Source organism: Puma concolor, chromosome D2 (assembly GCF_028749965.1).
Source record: "Puma concolor isolate L17-30 chromosome D2, mPumCon1.1.hap2, whole genome shotgun sequence".
In the NCBI taxonomy this organism is placed as follows: Eukaryota; Metazoa; Chordata; class Mammalia; order Carnivora; family Felidae; genus Puma; species Puma concolor.
The window spans coordinates 16,919,392-16,937,985 of record NC_141677.1 but is presented as its reverse complement, the minus strand read 5'-3'; the positions used below and the strand labels follow the sequence as shown (position 1 = coordinate 16,937,985).

Sequence of the window (18,594 nt, the reverse complement as noted above, 5' to 3'; positions counted from 1 at the left end):
ATTTATCCAATAAAAAATAAATATCAAGAGTTGAAATTTAAAATGAGAAGGACGTGGCTTTATTTAAAAACCAATATTGCATGCACACACGTGCACACACACACACACACACACACACACGCACACACAGGAGCTGAATGTTCATAGCCTAGAAGTCCTCTTATTTAAATACTGGTACAGAAAATCAAACATTGTTTCAGTGAACAGTGAGTCAGTAGATTCATAGAAGTGTCAAACTAAGATTTGACAATGTATATTTTTGTTACAACTGAATGACTCTAAAAAACTTCCAGTGAAGCTTATCACATCAACAATGACATTCTGAAACATCAGAGTCTTCCAGATTGTCAGTGGAAATAATTGATAAACAGTTACATTAAGTAGCAAAATATCAATCAATATAATATTTTTCAAAAAAGTATTGTTTTATGTTCATTTCATTATTAACCCAATCTGTTTTTGAAATTGCAATAATGTCAGACTTCTATTTTTTTATTACTAGAATAATGGAGTTGCATTATATCCACAGAGGTTAGAGAGAAATAATTCCCTTAGTTTGTAACTTGACTGAACAGTTACAGATTTTTTCTAAAATAAATAAGGACATTTCTAAAACAGCAAAAACCTATTTACACTCCAACTATCATTTATTCTTTTCTCAATTTATTCTTAGTATTTCTCAGAAACACTATAATGAAAATAATGATACATATAGTCTGCTATAGTTTTTTTTTTTTCTGCTATACATTTAACATGGCTTTACATATGTGAAAAAAAGGATAATAAAATCATAAAGTCATCTAGGGGCACCTGGGTAGTTTAGTCGGTTCAGCATCGGACTTCGATGCCAGGTCATGATCTGGCAGTTTGTGGGTTCAAGCCCCGTGTCAGGTTCTGTGCTGACAGATCAGAGTCTGCTTCTGATTCTGTGTCTCCCTCTCTCTCTGCCCCTCCCCAACTCATGCTCTCTCTCTCACAAATAAATAAACATTTACAAAATAATAAATAAAATCATAAAGTCATCTAAAAAAAGATTCTCTGTCTCCCTCTGCCCCTTTCACCCACCCCTCCTAAAATAAAAAAAATAAAATAAAGTAAAATAAAATAAAAAAGTTATTTGTGATGCAAAGCATACAATTAAAGCAATCTTCAACTACTCAGGTCTACCTACAACTCCTTTGAAGCAAGCAGGGCAGGCATTATTTATCAGCATTTTTAGGGACAGATGATGATAAGGCAGTCTGTAACTTAGGGGTGGGGGTACAAACTGGTTGGCCAAAGAAGGCCAAAGGAGATACCAAGAGCTAGAGTATGAAGCTAAAAGGTTGAAATGCTGAAGAACCCATAACAGAAAAACAGAGGGCACAGCACCTTCTGTCAGTGTTTTAGACAGGAAGCTTCTGGCTAGGCTTTTACATACTGTCTGACATGACATTTGGGTATTTGGCTCCAGATAGAGGGTTTCAAGTGGAGAAGACAATATCAGTACTTCCAGCAGGCATGTCAAACTCCAAAAGGTTAAGAAGGCTCATTTTTGGGGTGCCTGGCTAGCTCAGTCACAGAGTGTAACAGCTCTTAATCTCAGGGTTGTGGGTTCAAGCCCTGTGCTGGGTATAGAGATTACTTAAAATCTTGAGGTGCCTGGCTGGCTCAGTTGGTAGAGCATGCCATTCTTGATCTTGGGGTTGTGAGTTTGAGCCCCACATTGGGTATAGAGATTACTTAAAAAAAATCTTTAAAAAATAAAATCTGTTTTAAAAAGGCTCATTCCCTCCCCCCCCCCCCCCCAACAGCCTCCTCTTTCAAGTCTTTGCTAATCATGCAGTTGTCTGAGAAGGACATGTTAGAGCCACCATTGGCTTCTTCTGGTTTATCTCTACATCTGTTTCAGTGTCAAGTAAGCCCTACCAATCATATTAATGAAAGGACTCTCAAGTCAGTCTTCCTGTGTCAACATCACCACTTCTTTACCTGGTACAGTGTAGGGGCTGCACAGACAGAAATTGGGAAGACATTTGTAGTCAGCTCTGGTTAATCCACAAGGGGAGCATGCATGTAACCATGGCTCATGAACCAGAATGTACGAGAGTAGCAACAGCTGGTAACAGGGGTCAGGACAGTCAGAAAGATCTAATTCTGTCAGGAGAGTGTCTTGAAGAACAGTCAGGCCCTAGTCAGGCTACCAAGAATTGGGTCTACATCCAGTTCTTTCCAGGGACTTTTTCCACCCACTCATTGCCACTCTAGGTTGGGCCTCTCACATGTGGATCACTGGAGCATTCCCCTTCAGTGTTTCAAAGATGCTGCTTGGGCTGGAACACAACTGACCTTCCCCAGTTCTCCCTAAATTATTGTCACCATCTCCTGACTGTCTCTCTCCTTCCAATACCTATCTCCCACACCATCAATCCACCTTCCAAAACAACTGGTTCAGAATTATCTTTCTCAACATGGAAATTACATACCGCTTCTGTGTAAAAACAAGGAAACAAACTTAGATGTTGTCCATTCAGCAACATAAGTCAGACTCCTTAAAGTTGGACCATATTGGACACTCCCCACATTTGCTGCACGCTGATTCTCCAACCTCAGCTCCTGTCACCTCTCCTATTCTCATGGGAGTTCTTCTACAAATAAGTGCAGTTTCTTCATGCCTGTGTCTGGTTACATGCTTTCTTCTGCCTGGGATTCCCTTCACTTTTTTCCCTGCCTGGAAGAGGAGGAGAAGGAGACAGAGAGGGAGAGGGAATAAGGGAGAGAGACAGAGAGAGCGAGAGAGCGAGAGAGAGAGAGAGAGAGGGAGAATAGATTTATTAAGTATATAGGAATTTTGCTAGAGTAAAAAATAGCTCCATGGAAATAAAAATTTTCAGCCTTACTAAGAAGCCTAACATAGAATTCTGCTAAGTATGTCATGAGGACTTGGAGAAATTCATAGAGAGAGAAAATCAATCAACTCAAAGGAACTTAAATATAACCTGATTATCTGCCTCTATAGCATAAAGAAAAAGTAATCCCATGAAATCATCGCTTATAATAAAGACATCCTATGTTGACAAATGGACTATATGATAATTCAAGAAGTATATTTTCTCAACGTTTCTCCTAATTAAAGTCATGTACATACCATTAAGCCAAAGTTAACTTTGGTCTAGGAGGAATGTCTACCCAATAATGTGGGAAATAACTTGGACAAGAACTTCAGTTCTTTAAAGAAATTCATACTGGATGTGGTGAAGAAAATTTGAAACTCCAGAATATTGAAAAGTCAAGATCTTGGGTTTGATTAAAATTCTGGAGGGCAAACAAATTTTTTTAAAAAGATGGAATATTATGAGTAAATATTTAAAGAAACCAATAAACAAAAATACAGATATCTATGATGGAGGGGCTGGGATTAAAGATATAATCCATGAGCTTGAAGAAGATGGCCAAAACATGTTGAAATATATGCTTGTCATCTTGAAACCAAGAAAGAATATTGTGTAAAGAAATGGGATAAAATATTGAAAAGACAGAAATCCATATAGATGTTAGAAGGAATTACACAAACTTTTCAAAAATATAAAAATATCCCTAATGAAGACATTAAAGGGAATGTGAAGTTTAAAGTCCTCTTTCCTATGGAAGAAGAAAATGCAAGATTCAAAAGGAGCATATAGGAGGAAGTAGCAGACTGAAATGCAGAACTTACTGAGAGGACAAACTTAATGAATTCAGAAGTTTCAGACACAGAAGAACTCTTGTTCACAAGCAAAATGAAACCAAACATTTTAATCATTGCATTGTGCACTTGAAACAGCCAGGTCTTCATCCTGAATGAGGCAGCAAACATGATATAATGAAAGAGAAAATGAAAGATGGAAATTCATTGACAACTGGTAAATCATTGGAATGCGGTGCTAAAAGATCAGAAAAAAAAAAAAAAGATGATGTATGTCCTGCGTGCGGAAATTATACGAATATTAGTTGAAAATGATAGATTCAAATCACAATTGAAATCATAACCCAAAAGGAGTAATAGGAAAAAAAAAAAAAGGAGTAATAGGGTGTGAGCAGGGAGAACAACAACAAAGAGTTGTGACTTGACTTTTGATCTCTGCAGTTAACCAAAGCACAACTGGAAAATAAGTACAAAGCCCTCTAGCTGAAAATAGAATCTCTTAAGGAACTCCCTGAGCAGATATACATTCTTTAAAAGAAATGGACTCAGGAAGACTATAAGGACTAAAAAAGAAACGGCCAATGTAGAGGAGACAAAAATTTACAGGCAGAAGAATTCAAGACATTGAGGGTGATTTCAGAAAACAAAGAGTCCATGAATAGCAATTTGCTATCATTAAGAGAGAGCCCATGACAACTGATTCCCTGTTGATGCTATGGAAGGAGCCCTTTCTGGAGGAAGAAAAAAGTAATTGGCCTAAGATAGGAAGAAAACCAAAAAAATCACTGAGCTTCTAAAAGCAATGATCAGGAAGACCTGATCCTCTAATCCCTTCATAGAGAAGTCTTCTGAATCGATTCTTTTTGACTCACTCCTGTGTCAGCCTACACCATCCTCATCAAAGCCTGTTTCACGGACTCTCATCCACTCTTAGTTAAACAGAGTATAAGAAGTGATTTGGAGACTGTGAATGGGACTCCACCTACACTGAGATCTTCTTAAGAAAGATCTATATAAACATCTACCTCTGATTCATGGTTTGTTTGGCTTCATCAATGAAGTTGGTGACCAAGATGTCCACTGTCCTCCCACCTCTTAGTGGTAGGGAATCCCATCTGCCCCTCCCCACCTGCACCTTAATCAAAGGGATGAGACTGAAAGAGACTGGGAAAATCTTTATGATCCTGAGATCCTGAGGCAGGGAAAGGACATCCACCACCTGCTCCTATGATGACAAATGAGTAATCTGCCTCAGAGGTCAGCAAACTTTTTCTGTAAAGAGCCATAGAGAATATACTATAGGCTCCGAGAGCCCTGTGGTCTCTATTGCAAGTACTCAACTTTACTATTGTAGGCAACAATGTGAGTGGGTGTGACTGTGTTCCAATGAAACTTTATTTACAAAACATATGGTGGTCTGGATTTGGCCCTCAAGTAATAGTTTGCCAAGCTCTGATCTTTCTGACAAAAACTTTGCCTCATAAACTTCATTTAGGAAGACTGATCATGATATCCCCTTTAGCCCACCCTCCAGGAATGTTAGAGAATCCTATCCTCTACTGATCCTGGAGATAACTGTGACCATATGGCCTACTTGTAATTGAAGAGAGGTGGCTAGTAATGGCTTAGAACTTGAGAACTAAGTCACCATCTCATAAAATGGGGCCTAAGGAAGATTTATGTCTTTTCCAACAACAACAACAACAACAACAACAAAAGACGTACATGCTCTTCCAGATACTTCATCTCACCCAATTAATTGGTGGAAAGTCTTTTATCCTTGAATGTGGTGATTCTTTGTGATGACCTCAGAAATAAGCCTCCAAAGTTAAGTCATAAAAGACCAACAACTCCAATCTAGCTCTTTCTGTTTAGGAAGTGTACCCTTAAATTTCAGTGCCACAAGTAAGGAACCCCAAGCCACACAAAGAGGCCACATGTAAGTGTTCCAACTAATAGCCCAGGTGCTGGCCAGATGACAGCCAACATCACCAGAAATGTGAATGAGGAAGTCTTTGAGATGCTATCAGCCCCTGTCTGACTATACGAGAGATCTTAAGCAAGAACCCCTGAGGTCATTCAACATGTCCCCAACCATTAGAAATGATAATACAATAATTGTTTTTTTAGGCCATTAAGAATATATGTTAACTAACTTGGATTTAAATTAAAAAATAAAATATTAATAAATTAAAAAAAGAGTGGGGTGTTCATTATGCAGGATATGTAACTGGGGCAGATTTTGCTAACTGAAAATGGGGTGCTGCTATAACAAAACATGTAGTGGCTTTGGGAGCAGGCAGTGGGATGAAGATAGTAGGGCCTCGAAGATACTGGTCACTGAATCCTGATGGCCCTCCAGGTGAAGGATTAAAGGAAAGTGAAGAAAATATTGTTGGAAGCTGGATGAAAAGAGACTTTTGTTATGTAGTGGTGGAAAGTTTAGCAGTGTTGCTACCTGTAGTAACGTGGAAATTAGATGGAGTACCTAATGAACTGATAGATCCAGCTAAGCAGATTTCTGGTCAGATGTCAAAAGCGTTACCTGGTTTCTTTAAGCTGCTTATCACAAGGTATGGACAGAGATAAGCAAAAGAAGGAATTGTGAGGGGTGCCTGGATGCCTCAGCTGGTTGAGTGTCTGACTCTTGATTTTGGCTCAGGTTATGATCCCAGGGTTGTGGGATCGGGCTCTGTGCGTGGAGTCTGCTTAAGATTCTCTCTCTCTCTCTCTCTCTCTCTTTCTCTCTCTCTCTCCCCCTTTCCCCAACTTGTGCTCTCTCTCTCTAAAAAAAAAAAAAAAGTCTATTAAAAAAAAGAATTGTGAAATATTAAGGATTGAGCAAAATTAAAAATAAAACTACCATATGATTTAGCAACCCCACTTCTGGGTATATATCCTAAAGAACTGAAAATAGGATCTTGAAGAGATATTTGTACCCCCCATGACCACTGTAGCATGATTCACGGTAGCCAAAAGGTAGAAGCAATCTAAATGCCCATTGATGGATGAATGGATATAGAAAATACGGTATTTATACACAACGGAAAATTATTGCCTTAAAAAGAAAGGAAATTTTGTCATGTGCTACAAAATGGAGGAACTTTGTTTGTCATGTGCTACAAAATGGAGGAACTTTGAGAACATTACGCTAAGTGAAAAAGGTCAGTCATGAAAGGACAGATACTGCATGATTCCATTTATATGAGCTAAAGTAGTCAAACTCATTGGAACAGAAAATAGGATGGTCGTTGCCAGGAGCCGGGGGGAGAGGGAAGTAGGGAGTCGCTCTTTAATGAGTGTACAGAGGTTTAGTCACGCATCATGAGCTGGGGGTTCTTGGGATGTGTTGCACAACAACGTGCATGGGGTTCACAGTATTGTACTGTATACTCAGAAATTTGGGGGAGAGTGAATTTTATGATGCTTTACCACGGTAAGAAAATATTAAGGATCTGGGACTTTATGGGTTAAAACATTACAACGTTTCTTATTTTCAGACTCCAAGTGAAAAACATGTTGAAGAAATGAGTTTCAAGGCAGAGATCAAGTCAAGTGCACTGTCATGTTTTCATGGTGTAGTCACAACCAAGAGTGTGACTGTAAAACTTTTTGTAAAGGTCTCAGAAAGATTTGGGGTGCCTGGTTGCAGAGCATGTGACTCTTGGTCTCTGGGTCATGAGTTTGAACCCCACATTGGGTGTGGCACCTACTTTTTTTTTTAACCATTTCTTCCTTTTATTCAATAACATCTATAGCTGCTAATAGCTGCTGACAGAATAGTTAGCCCTTTTCTCTTTCTGTAACATATTATTACCTTAAATAATTACTACTTATTATAAACAAAAATTAAGACAAAAATAGACAAATTAAATGTAAATGTAATAACCACCCTAATATCTCAGGTTAGAGCCTTCCAGAAATTTCCTATGTAAATATATTCATATTGTTATATTTTCAAATAGGGAACATTCTTTACATGTTGTTTTTCAAATTACTTTGATAGCTAAAAACTTAAAACAAACTTTTTATCTCAATAATTGTAAATTTGCATCAACATTTAGGTACTATGTAATATTTCTTTTCGGAGCATTCCATTATAATTTGAAATCAATCCTAACAGTTGAAACTTGGTGATTTCTTTTTTTTTTTTTTTTTTTTTTTCATTTAAATTGAAGTTAGTTAACATATAGTGTAGTGTTGGTTTCAGGAGTAGATTTCAGTGATTCATCACTTCCATATAACACCCAGTGCTCATCCCAACAAGTGCCCTCCTTAATGCCCATCACCCATTGAGCCCATCTCCCCACTCACCTCCCCTCCAGCAATGCCCCCATTCTCTGTATTTAAGAGTCTTTTACGGTTCGCCTCCCTCTCTGTTTTTATCTTATTTTATTTTCCCTCCCTTCCCCTATGTTCATTTGTTTTGTTTCTTAAATTCCACATATGAGTGAAATCATGATATTTGTCTTTCTCTGACTGACTTACTTTGCTTAGCATTATACACTCTGGTTCCATCCACATTGCTGCAAATGGCAAAATTTCATTCTTTTTGATCGCCAAGTAACATTCCATTGTATATATACCACATCTTCATCTGTTGATGGACATTTAGGCTCTTTCCATAATTTGGCTGTTGTTGATAGTGCTGTTATAAACATTGGGGTGAGTGCCAAGTGCCCTTTCAATCAGCATTTTTGTCCTTTGGATAAATACCTAGTAGTGTAATTGCTGGGTCATAGGGTAGTTCTATTTTTAATTTTTGAGGAACCTCCATACTGTTTTCCAGAGTGGCTGCACCACTTTGCATTCCCATTAGCAGTGCAAAAGGGCTCCTCTTTCTCTGCATCCTCACCAACATCTGTTGTTGCCTGAGTTGATAATTTTACCTATTCTGACAGGCATGAAGTGGTATCTCATTGTGGTTCTGATTTGCATTTTCCTAATGATGAGTGATGTTGAGCTTCTTTTCATGTGTCTACTGGCCATCTGTATGTCTTCTTTGGAAAAATGTCTATTCATGTGTTCTGCCCATTTCTTCACAGGATTATTTATTTTTTGGGTGTTGAGTCTGACAAATTCTTTATAGATTTTGGATATTAACACTGTATCCAATATGTCATTTACAAATATCTTCTCCCATTACATTGGGTGACTTTTAGTTTTGTTGATTGTTTTCTTTGCTGTACAGAAGCTTTTTATCTTGATGAAGTCCCAATAGTTTATTTTTGCTTTTATTTCCATTGACTCTGGAGACATGTCTAGTAACGAGTTACTGTGGCCAAGGTCAAAGAGGTTGTTTCTTGTTTCCTCCTCTAGGATTTTGATGGTTTCCTGCCTTACATTTAGGTCTTTCATCCATTTTGAATTTATTTTTGTGTTTCGCATAAGAAAGTGGTCCAGGTTCATTCTTCTGCACGTCGCTGTCCAAGTTTTCCCAGCACCATTTGCTGAAGAGACTGTCCTTTTTCCATTGCCTATTCTTTCCTGCTTTGTTGAAGATGAGTTGGCCATATGTTTTTGGGACGATTTCTGGGTTCTCTATTCTGTTTCATTGATTTATATGTCTGTTTTTGTGCCAGTACCATACTGTCTTGATGATTACAACTTTGTAATACAGCTTAAAGTCCTGAATTGTGATGCCTCCAGCTTTGGTTTTCATTTTCAACATTACTTTGGCTATTTGGGGTCTTTTCTGGTTCCATACAAATTTTAGAACTGTTTGTTCTAGCTCTATGAAGAATGCTAGTATTATTTTGATAGGGATTGCATTTAATGTGTAGATTGCTTTGGGTAATATAGACATCTTAACAATATTTGTTCTTCTAACCCATGAGCATGGAATGTTTTTCCATTTTTTTGTGTCTTCTCCAATTTCTTTCATAAATATTCTATAGTTTTCAGCATACAGATCTTTTACCTCTTGGTTAGGTTTATTCCTAGGTATCTTATGATTTTTTTTGGTGCAATTGTAAATGGGATTGATATCTTGATTTCTCTTTTTGATGCTTCATTATTGGTATGTAGAAATGAAACTGATTTCTGTATGTTGATTTTATATCCTGTGACTTTGCTGAATCCTTGTATCATTTCTAGCAGTTTTTTGGTGGAGATGTCGTCACTCTTTGCAGAGTGAAAGTTTGACTTTTTCCTTGCCAATTTGTATGCCTTTTATTACTTTTTGTTGTCTGATTGCTGAGGCTAGGACTTCCAGGAGTATGTTGAACAGTGGACATCCCTGTCATGTTCCTGGCCTTAGGGGGCAAAGGTCTCAGTTTTTCCCCAATGAAGATGATATTAGCTGTGGGTCTTTCATACATAGGCTTTATGATATTGAGGTATGTTCCTTCTATCCCTATTTTCTTGAGGGTTTTAATCAAGAAATAATGCTGTATTTTTTCAAATGCTTTTTCTGTATCTATTGAAAGGATCATGTGGTTCTTAGGGCATTGAGCCTACTTTAAAAATCATCATCATCATTGGAGCACCTGTTAAGCCAGTTAAGCATCTGACTCTTGGTTTTGGCTCAGATCATGATTTCACCTCTAAGTTCAAGCCCTGCATTGGGCTCCATACTAACAGTGGGGAGCCTGCTTGGGATCTCTCTCTCTCTCTCTCTCTCTCTCTCTCTCTCTCTCTCTCTCCTCTCTCTCTCTCTCTCTCTCCTCTCTCTCTCTCTCTCTCCTCTCTCTCTCTCTCTCTGCCCCTCCCCTCATCATGCTCTCTCTCTCTCTCTCTTAAAATAAATAAATAAACTTAAAAAATTTAAAAAATAAAAATCATCATCATCATAATCTTCATCATCATCATCTCAGAAAGATTTAAGTGGTGCATCAAAGACCTTTCAAACAGACAAAAGTCTCTCTGAAATCTTAAACACATGCCTTGGGGATTCTCTGTACTAAACAATAAGGCTTCTAAGAATCTTAAAGTTGTAGTTCCACAGCAATCTTACAAGGAGCCAAGGTAAAAAGAACTTATCTTTGTGATATTTGTGGGTGTGTTTTTTGTTGAATGTAATAAACTCCAATAAGATTCTTAAGAAGTCCACTAAGTTTTTAAGAGAATTGCATTGGTGGAAATATCACCAGCTTGGTTTAAGAGGGACAGAGACATTACAAAATAAAAGAAGGCCTTTGGATCTCTGAACTACCATGAGCAGGAAGCAATGTATAAAACAAAAACTCCAAACCAGGAAAAAACCCACTCAGCTGAAAACACTAGTTCGTTCTTTCTTTCTCTTTCTTTCTTTATTTCTCTTTCTTTCTTTCTTTCTTTCTTTCTTTCTTTCTTTCTTTTCCTTCCTTCCTTCCTTCCTTCCTTCCTTCCTTCCTTCCTTCCTTCCTTCCCTCCTTCCTTTCCTTTTTAAAGTAAGTTTAATGCCCAATGTAAGGCTTGAACTCATGACCCTGAGATCAAGAGTCCCAGGTTCTACTGACTGACTCAAGAAAGGATGACTCACATAGAACTTGCAGAAATAGTACAGAGAATTCCCATGTATCCTTCACCTAGCTCTCCGCAGTAGTAACATATTACATAAAAAGAAGCACAATTATGAAAACCAGGAAATTGATATTGGTACAATACTATTAACTAAACAACAGATCTTATTTAGATTTCACCAGTTTTTACATTTTGTATGGCATATCTTTTCAATATTTCTATGACTTTATACTTGAAACATATTTCTTGTAAACATGTAAAGTCTTGCTTTTTGTCTATTGGTTAATCAATGCCTTTGAATAAAGCATTCATTCCATTTACATTTAATCTAATTATTGATATGGTTGGGCTTAAGTATCCTATCTTGTTATTTGGGTTTTATTTTCCCATTTGTTCTTTGGTTTTCCATTCTTCTTGTATTGTATTCTTTTGTGTAAATAGTATTATTTTGTATTCTATTTTTATTTTATTTTATTTTATTTTTTTAGGGTTTATTTATTTTTTTTTTAAATTTTTTTTTCAACGTTTATTTATTTTTGGGACAGAGAGAGACAGAGCATGAACGGGGGAGGAGCAGAGAGAGAGGGAGACACAGAATCGGAAACAGGCTCCAGGCTCTGAGCCATCAGCCCAGAGCCTGACGCGGGGCTAGAACTCACGGACCGCAAGATTGTGACCTGGCTGAAGTCGGAGGCTCAACCGACTGCGCCACCCAGGCGCCCCAAGGTTTATTTATTTTTAAGAGAGAGAGAGAGAGAGAGACAGAGCGTGAGTTGGGGAGGGGGAGAGACAGATGGAGACACAGAATCTGAAATAGGCTGCAAGATCTAAGCTGTCAACACAGAGCCTGATGTCGGGCTCGAACTCAAAATTGGTGAGATCATGACCTGAGTTGAAGTGGGATGCTTACCCAACTGAGCCACCCAGGTGCCCCACTAGTATTATTATTATTATTTTTAATGTTTTTTTGAGACAGAGAGAGACAGAGCATGAAGGGGGAGGGTCAGAGAGAGAGGAAGACACAGACTCTGAAACAGGCTCCAGGCTCTGAGCTGTCAGCACAGAGCCTGACGCGGGGCTTGAACTGACAGACTGTGAGGTCATGACCTGAGCTGAAATTGGACGCTTAGCCGACTGAGCCAGGCGCCCCCCACTAGTATTATTTTTTAGCATTTTATTTTACCTTACCTATTCACTTTTTAGTGTTATATCTCATTTTGTGTAATTTTTAGAGGTTGCTCTAGAGATTGTAATAAGTATTTTCCAGTTACCACAGTCCATCTTCAAATAATATTAACTGTATTTATAGTATAAGAGCCTTATGATTGTTTACTTTCATTTACCCACTTCCACCTGTGTTCTTATTAACTTATGTTTTCCTTCTACATATATCATAGACCCTACACTCATAATTAATTTGTTTTAAAACATCAATAATTTTTAAAAGGAAAATTAAAATATATTTAAGAGATTGAAACAAATTTTGAATTTGTTTATTTTGAGAGAGAGAGTGGGGGAGGGGCAGAAAGAGAATCCCAAGCAGACTTTGCACTGCCAATGCAGAACCTAGTGCAAGGCTTAAACCCACAAACCATGAGATCATGATCTGAGCCGAAATCAAGAGTCAGATGCTTAACCAACTGAGACACCTAGGCGTGCTGAAACAAAATTTTAAAACTAATTTTTTTTAACGTTTATTTATTTTTGAGAGACAGAGAGAGACAGAGCATGAATGGGGGAGGAGCAGAGAGAGAGGGAGATGCAGAATCTGAAGCAGGCTCCAAGCTCTGAGCTGTCAGCAGAGAACCCAACGTGAGGCTTGAACCCACAAACCGTGAGATCATGACCTGAGCCAAAGTTGGACGCTTAACTGACTGAGCCACCCAGGCACCCCCCAAAACAAAAATTTTTTAAACCACATCTACCTTTTCTGTTCACTATTCTTTCCTGCCAGATGAGTTTCATCTGGCATCATTTTCCTTCATCCTGGAAAATCTCATAATACAGGTCTGCTGGAGATAAATTGTCTCCACTGTGGTCTATTTGAAAATGCCTTTATTTCTCCCTGATTTTTGAAGGATATTTTCACTGAACATAGAATTCTAGATTAAGTTTCTTCTTTTAGTATTTTATTGTCTATTTTCATCTATTCACCACTGTTTCTATGAAAAGTTAGAAACAGTGTTTCTATATTGTTTCCTATATTTAATGTGCCATTTTTTCTCTGCTTTTTATATTTGCTCTTTATCTTTGTTTTTCAACTCTTTGATTATGATGTACCTAGATTTTTTTTTCCTTTGGGGTTTATTCAACTCTTAGATTTGTTAGTTGATGCCTTTCACAAAGTTTTAGAATATTTTCAGTCTTATCTCGTTATATATTGCTTTTGCATGCTTTCTCTCTCCTCTCCTTCTGAGGCCTCAATTACCCATATGTTAAAGCATTTGATGGGCACCTGGGTGGCTCAGTCGTTTAAGTGTCTAACTCTTGATGTCGGCTCAGATCTTGATCTCACTGTTGAGTTCAAGCCCCATCTTGGCTCCTCCATGCCCAGTGTGGAGCCTATTAAATAAATAAATAAATAAATAAATAAATAAATAAATAAATAAAAAGACGAAAGCATTTGATATTGTTCCACATATATAGAGCAGGGGTTTTGAGGGGTTTTGTCACTGTGTTTTCCTCAGCTTGGCCACTTTCTATTGTCCTGTGTTCAAGTTCATTGATCCTTTTTTCTGCTATGTCTGGTTTACTGCTAATCCTATCTAATGAAATTTTCTTTTCTGATACCATACCTTCTACTTCTCACTTTTCCATAAGGTTATCTTTGTATGTTTCTGCTAAATTTCTCTACTTTTGTATGCATAGGTTTGCCTTTTCTCCTAGATCCTTAAGCATTTTAACAAAGTTATTTTAAAGTTCTTTTCTGTTCATTCCAACTTTAGGTCCATCTCTGTATCTGTTTCTATTGACTTCTTTCTTTGCTTTCCATGGTTCACATTTTCTTGCTTCTTCATGCATCTTTAATTTCTGATTGCACACTGGGTGATATGTATAAAGAAATCACAAAGAGGGGCACCTGGCTGGCTCAGTCAGTAGAGCATGTGTCTTGATCTCGGGGTTGTGAATTCAAGCTCCATGTTGGATGTATAGGTTACTTTGAAAATAAAATATTTTTTTTTAATCATAAAGAACAAAGCAAACAATATTTTCTTCTAGAAAAGTGCATGCCCCTTTTGTGTCAGGCCACTAGATTTGGCGGTTGAGTCAATTTGTTCAGTAGTTAGCCTGGGTCTGAGCTTTGTTGCATCGTTAGTTGGATTTAGTTCACCATTGTTTCTAAATGTTTTGATGGTAGAATCAGGACTTTCCATTCTGCAGGGCATAAGATCTGAGCAATGGCAAGTTTCCAGAGATCTCTTTGTACTTTATAGCTTGGCTATTAGTTCTTTAAACCATGGGTGATCTCTTTCTGCTTTACAGCTTGGTTGCCAACTTTTGGGGTTATTGAACAGTTCTTTGTTCCCTAGTACTTTGTTCTCCAGCTTTCTATACCTTGGGAAATCTCTGTCTATCCTTCTGTAATGATACCAGCCTTTGGATGACAGTTGCTTTCCACTCTGTAGAAACCTATATTTCTTAAGCAGAGTTTCTCTCAGTTCTTTTCTCCTCCCCTCAGCATTTGTAACTGAAAGTCATAGGTGTCTATTACCACACATATTTACAATCTTTTTTTCTTGTAATGGGAACTTCCAAGATCCACTCTCTTAGCAACTTTCAAATATGCCATATGGTGTTGTTAACTGTAGTCACCATGCTATAATTACCTTCCCATGATTTATTTATTTTATAACTGGACGGGTCTACCTTTTTACCACCACCAATTTTCTGCTGTTGTGTGAATTCCTTACATATTTTAGATATTAACCCCTAATCAGATACATGATTTGCAAATATTTTCTTCCATTCCATAGATTGCCTTCTCATTTTGTTGATGGGTTCCTTTGCCATGCAGAACCTTTTTACTTTGACGTTGCCCCACTCAGTTATTTTTTACTTTTGTTGACTTTGTTTTTGGTGTCAAATCCAAAACATCGTTGCTAAGACTAATGTCAATGAGTTTACTGCCTATGTTTTCTTCTAGGAATTCTATGGTTTCAGGTCTCACATTCAAGTCTTTACTCCATTTTCAGTTGATTTTTGTGTTTGGTGTAAGATATTGGTCCAGTTTCATTCTTTCTCCTGTGGCTGTCCAGGTCCCCAACACCATCTATTGAAGAGAATATCCTTTTCTCATTGTATATTCAAGTCTCCTTTTTTTGTGATTCAATTGATCATCTATGTGTGGGTTTATTTCTGGACTCCTGATACTGTTCCATTGATCCATGTGACTGTTTTTATGCCAATACCATACTATTTTGATTACTATGGCTTTGTAATATAATTTGAAACCAGGAAGTATGATGTCTCCACTTTGTTTTTTTCTCAAGATGTTTTGGCTGTTCAGGATCTTTTGTGGTCGCATACAAATTTAGAATTTTTTTCTGTTTCTGTGAAACAAATGCCACTGGCTTTTTTGTTTGTTTGTTTGTTTTTGAGCAATTGCATTGAATCTGTAGACTGTTTTGGGTAGTATGGACATTTTAACAATATTAATCCTTCCAATCCATGAGCATCCTTCCATGTATTTGTGTCTTCTTCAATTTCTTTCATCAGTGTCTTGTAGTTCTCAGTGTATAGGTCTTTCACCTCCTTGTTTATATTTAATCCAAGGCATTTTATTCTTTTGGATGTAATTGTAAATGGTATTTTGGGGAGGGGGAAGAAGGAGCATGAGTGGTAGAGGGAGAGAGAGAGAATCTCAAGTAGATCCACACCCAGTGTGGATCCAATTCAGGGCTTGATCCTACAACCCAAAGATCTTGACCTGAGCCAAACTCAAGATTTGGACGCTTAACTGACTGAGCCACCCAGGCACCCCTTCATTTGTATTTTAAAATTTAAATTTTTTTTTTCAACTTTTTTTTTTTTTTTTATTTTTATTTTTGGGACAGAGAGAGACAGAGCATGAACGGGGGAGGGGCAGAGAGAGAGGGAAACACAGAATCAGAAACAGGCTCCAGGCTCTGAGCCATCAGCCCAGAGCCTGACGCGGGGCACGAACCCACAGACCGCAAGATCGTGACCTGGCTGAAGTCGGACGCTTAACCAACTGCGCCACCCAGGCGCCCCTAAAATTTAAATTTTTTAAGGTAATCTCTACACCTTCACTCGAATGTACAATTTTGAGATCAAGAGTTGCATGCTCTACCAACTGAGCCACGCAGGCACCCCCCTTTAATTTGTCTTTCAGAGAGTTCATTATTAGTATAGAAATAACAGATTTTTGTATATTGTATATTGATCTTGTATATACAATATTTGTACATTGTACATTGATATTGTATCCTGCAAGTTTACTGAATTCATTTATTAGTTCCAACCATTTGTGTGTGTTGGGGGGGGTAGCCTTTAGGTTTTCTATATATAAAATCATGTCATCTGCAAATACAGATAGTTTTACTTCTTCCTTTCTGATTTTGATGCTTTTATTTCTTTGTTTTGCCTAATTGCTCTGGCTGGGACTTCCAATACTATGTTGAATAAAAGTGGCAAGAGTGGGCATCTTTGTCTTGTTCTTAATTTTAGAAAAAAATGCTTTCAGCTTTTTCCACTCTTGAGCATGATGTTAGCTGTGGGCTTGTTGTATATGACCTTTATTATGTTGAGGTACATTCCTTGTACACCCACTTTGTTGAGAGTTTTTAGTCATAAATCTTTGGGGCACCTGGGTGGCTCAGTCAGTTGAGTGTCCGACTCTTGATTTCAGCTCAGGTCATGATCTAGGGTTGTGGGATCGAGCCCCACATCAGGCTCTGCGCTGAGCATGGAGCCTGCTTAAGAGTCTCTCTCTCTCCCTTTGCCTCTCTCTCCCCTCATGTGTGCTATCTCTCTTTCTCTCAAAAAAAAAAAAAAAAATTAAGAGGCACCTGGATGGTTCAGTTGGTTAAGCATCCAAGTCTTGGTTTCAGCTCAGATCATAATCTCACAGTTCATGAGTTTGAGTCCCAGGTCAGGCTCTGTGTTGACAGTATGGAGCCTGCTTGGGATCCTCTGCCTCTCTCTCTGCCCCTCCCCTGCTCATGTTTTCTCTCTCTCTCTCTCTCTCTCTCAAAATCAATAAATAAACTAAAATAAATAAATAAATCTTTGGTAGAATTCACCAGTGAGGTCATGTGGTTCTGGACTTTTTGGTGGGGAGGTTTTTAATTACTGAATCAATCTCCTTACTGTTCTCTCTGTTCAGATGTTCTATTTTTTTGTGATTTCAGTTTGGGTAGGTTTTATCTTTCTAGGAATTTTTCCATTTCTTCTAGGTTGTCCAATTTGTTGGCATGTAATTGTTCTAGTTGTTTCTTAGTTCTTTGTATTTCTGTGGTATCAGTTGTAACATCTCCCAGTTCATTTGTTTTATTTGTTTGAGTCCTCTTTTTTTCTTGGTGAATCTAGCTAAAGGCTTGTTGGTTTTGTTATCTTTTCAGAAAACCAGCTCTTAGTTTCACTGATATTTTCTTTTTTCTTTTTTAGTCTCTATTTCATCTATTTCCATTCAAATCTTTGCTATTTGCTGCCTTCAACTAACTTTAGGCTTAGTTTGTTCTTTTTTATAGTTTCTTGATGTATCAGCTTAGATTGTTGTTTATTTGAAATCTTTCTTGTTTCTTAATGTAGGTGTTTATTGCTATGAACTCCCCTTTTAGAACTGCTTTATCTGTATCCCATAAGTTTTGGTATGTTGTTTCCAATTTGATTTGTCTTAAGATTTTTTTTTTAAGATTTTTTTTTAAAAAGTAATTTCCACACCCAATGTGGGGCCCAAACTTACAACCCTGACATCAAAAGTAGCATGCTCCAGGGGCACCTGGGTGGCTCAGTTGGTTAAGTGTCTGACTTCAGCTCAGGTCATGATCTCACAGCTGGTGGGCTCGAGCCCCCCCATCGGGCTCTGTACTGACAGCTCAGAGCCTGGAGCCTGTTTCGGATTCTGTGTCTCCTCTTCTCTCTCTGCCCCTCCCCCGCTCACACTCTGTCTCTCTCTGTCTCAAAAATAAATTAACATTAAAAAAAAAAGTCTCATGCTCCATTGACTGAGCCAGCCAGGTACCCCTTAAGGTATTTTTTGATTTTACCTTTGATTCATTGGTTCTTCAGTAGCATGTTGTTTCATCCCCACACACTTGTAATTTTCCAATTTTCTTCTTGTGATTGATTTCTAGTTTTTTAACATTGTAGTCAGAAAAAAATGCTTGATATTTCAATCTTCTTAAATTTACTAAGACTTGTTTTATAATCTAACATATTGACCTGTCCTGGAAAATGTTCCATGTGCTCTTGAGAAGAATGTGTTCTCTTGTTGCTTTTGTTAATGTTAAGCTAGAATTTCTGAT

At 37.7% G+C, this 18,594-nt stretch overlaps 1 long non-coding RNA gene across 3 annotated transcripts in view; it reads right to left on the bottom strand.

Annotated features, from left to right (window-relative positions):
* Positions 1-2,109: 2,109 nt before the first annotated feature.
* Positions 2,110-18,594, bottom strand: part of LOC147575811 (uncharacterized) — an 85,158-nt gene continuing 68,673 nt past the window's right edge. For all 3 annotated transcript variants that reach the window (XR_015241582.1, XR_015241583.1, XR_015241581.1), the window contains one exon: positions 2,110-2,710. This is a non-coding gene — a long non-coding RNA (uncharacterized LOC147575811). The remainder of the gene's footprint in view (positions 2,711-18,594) is intronic.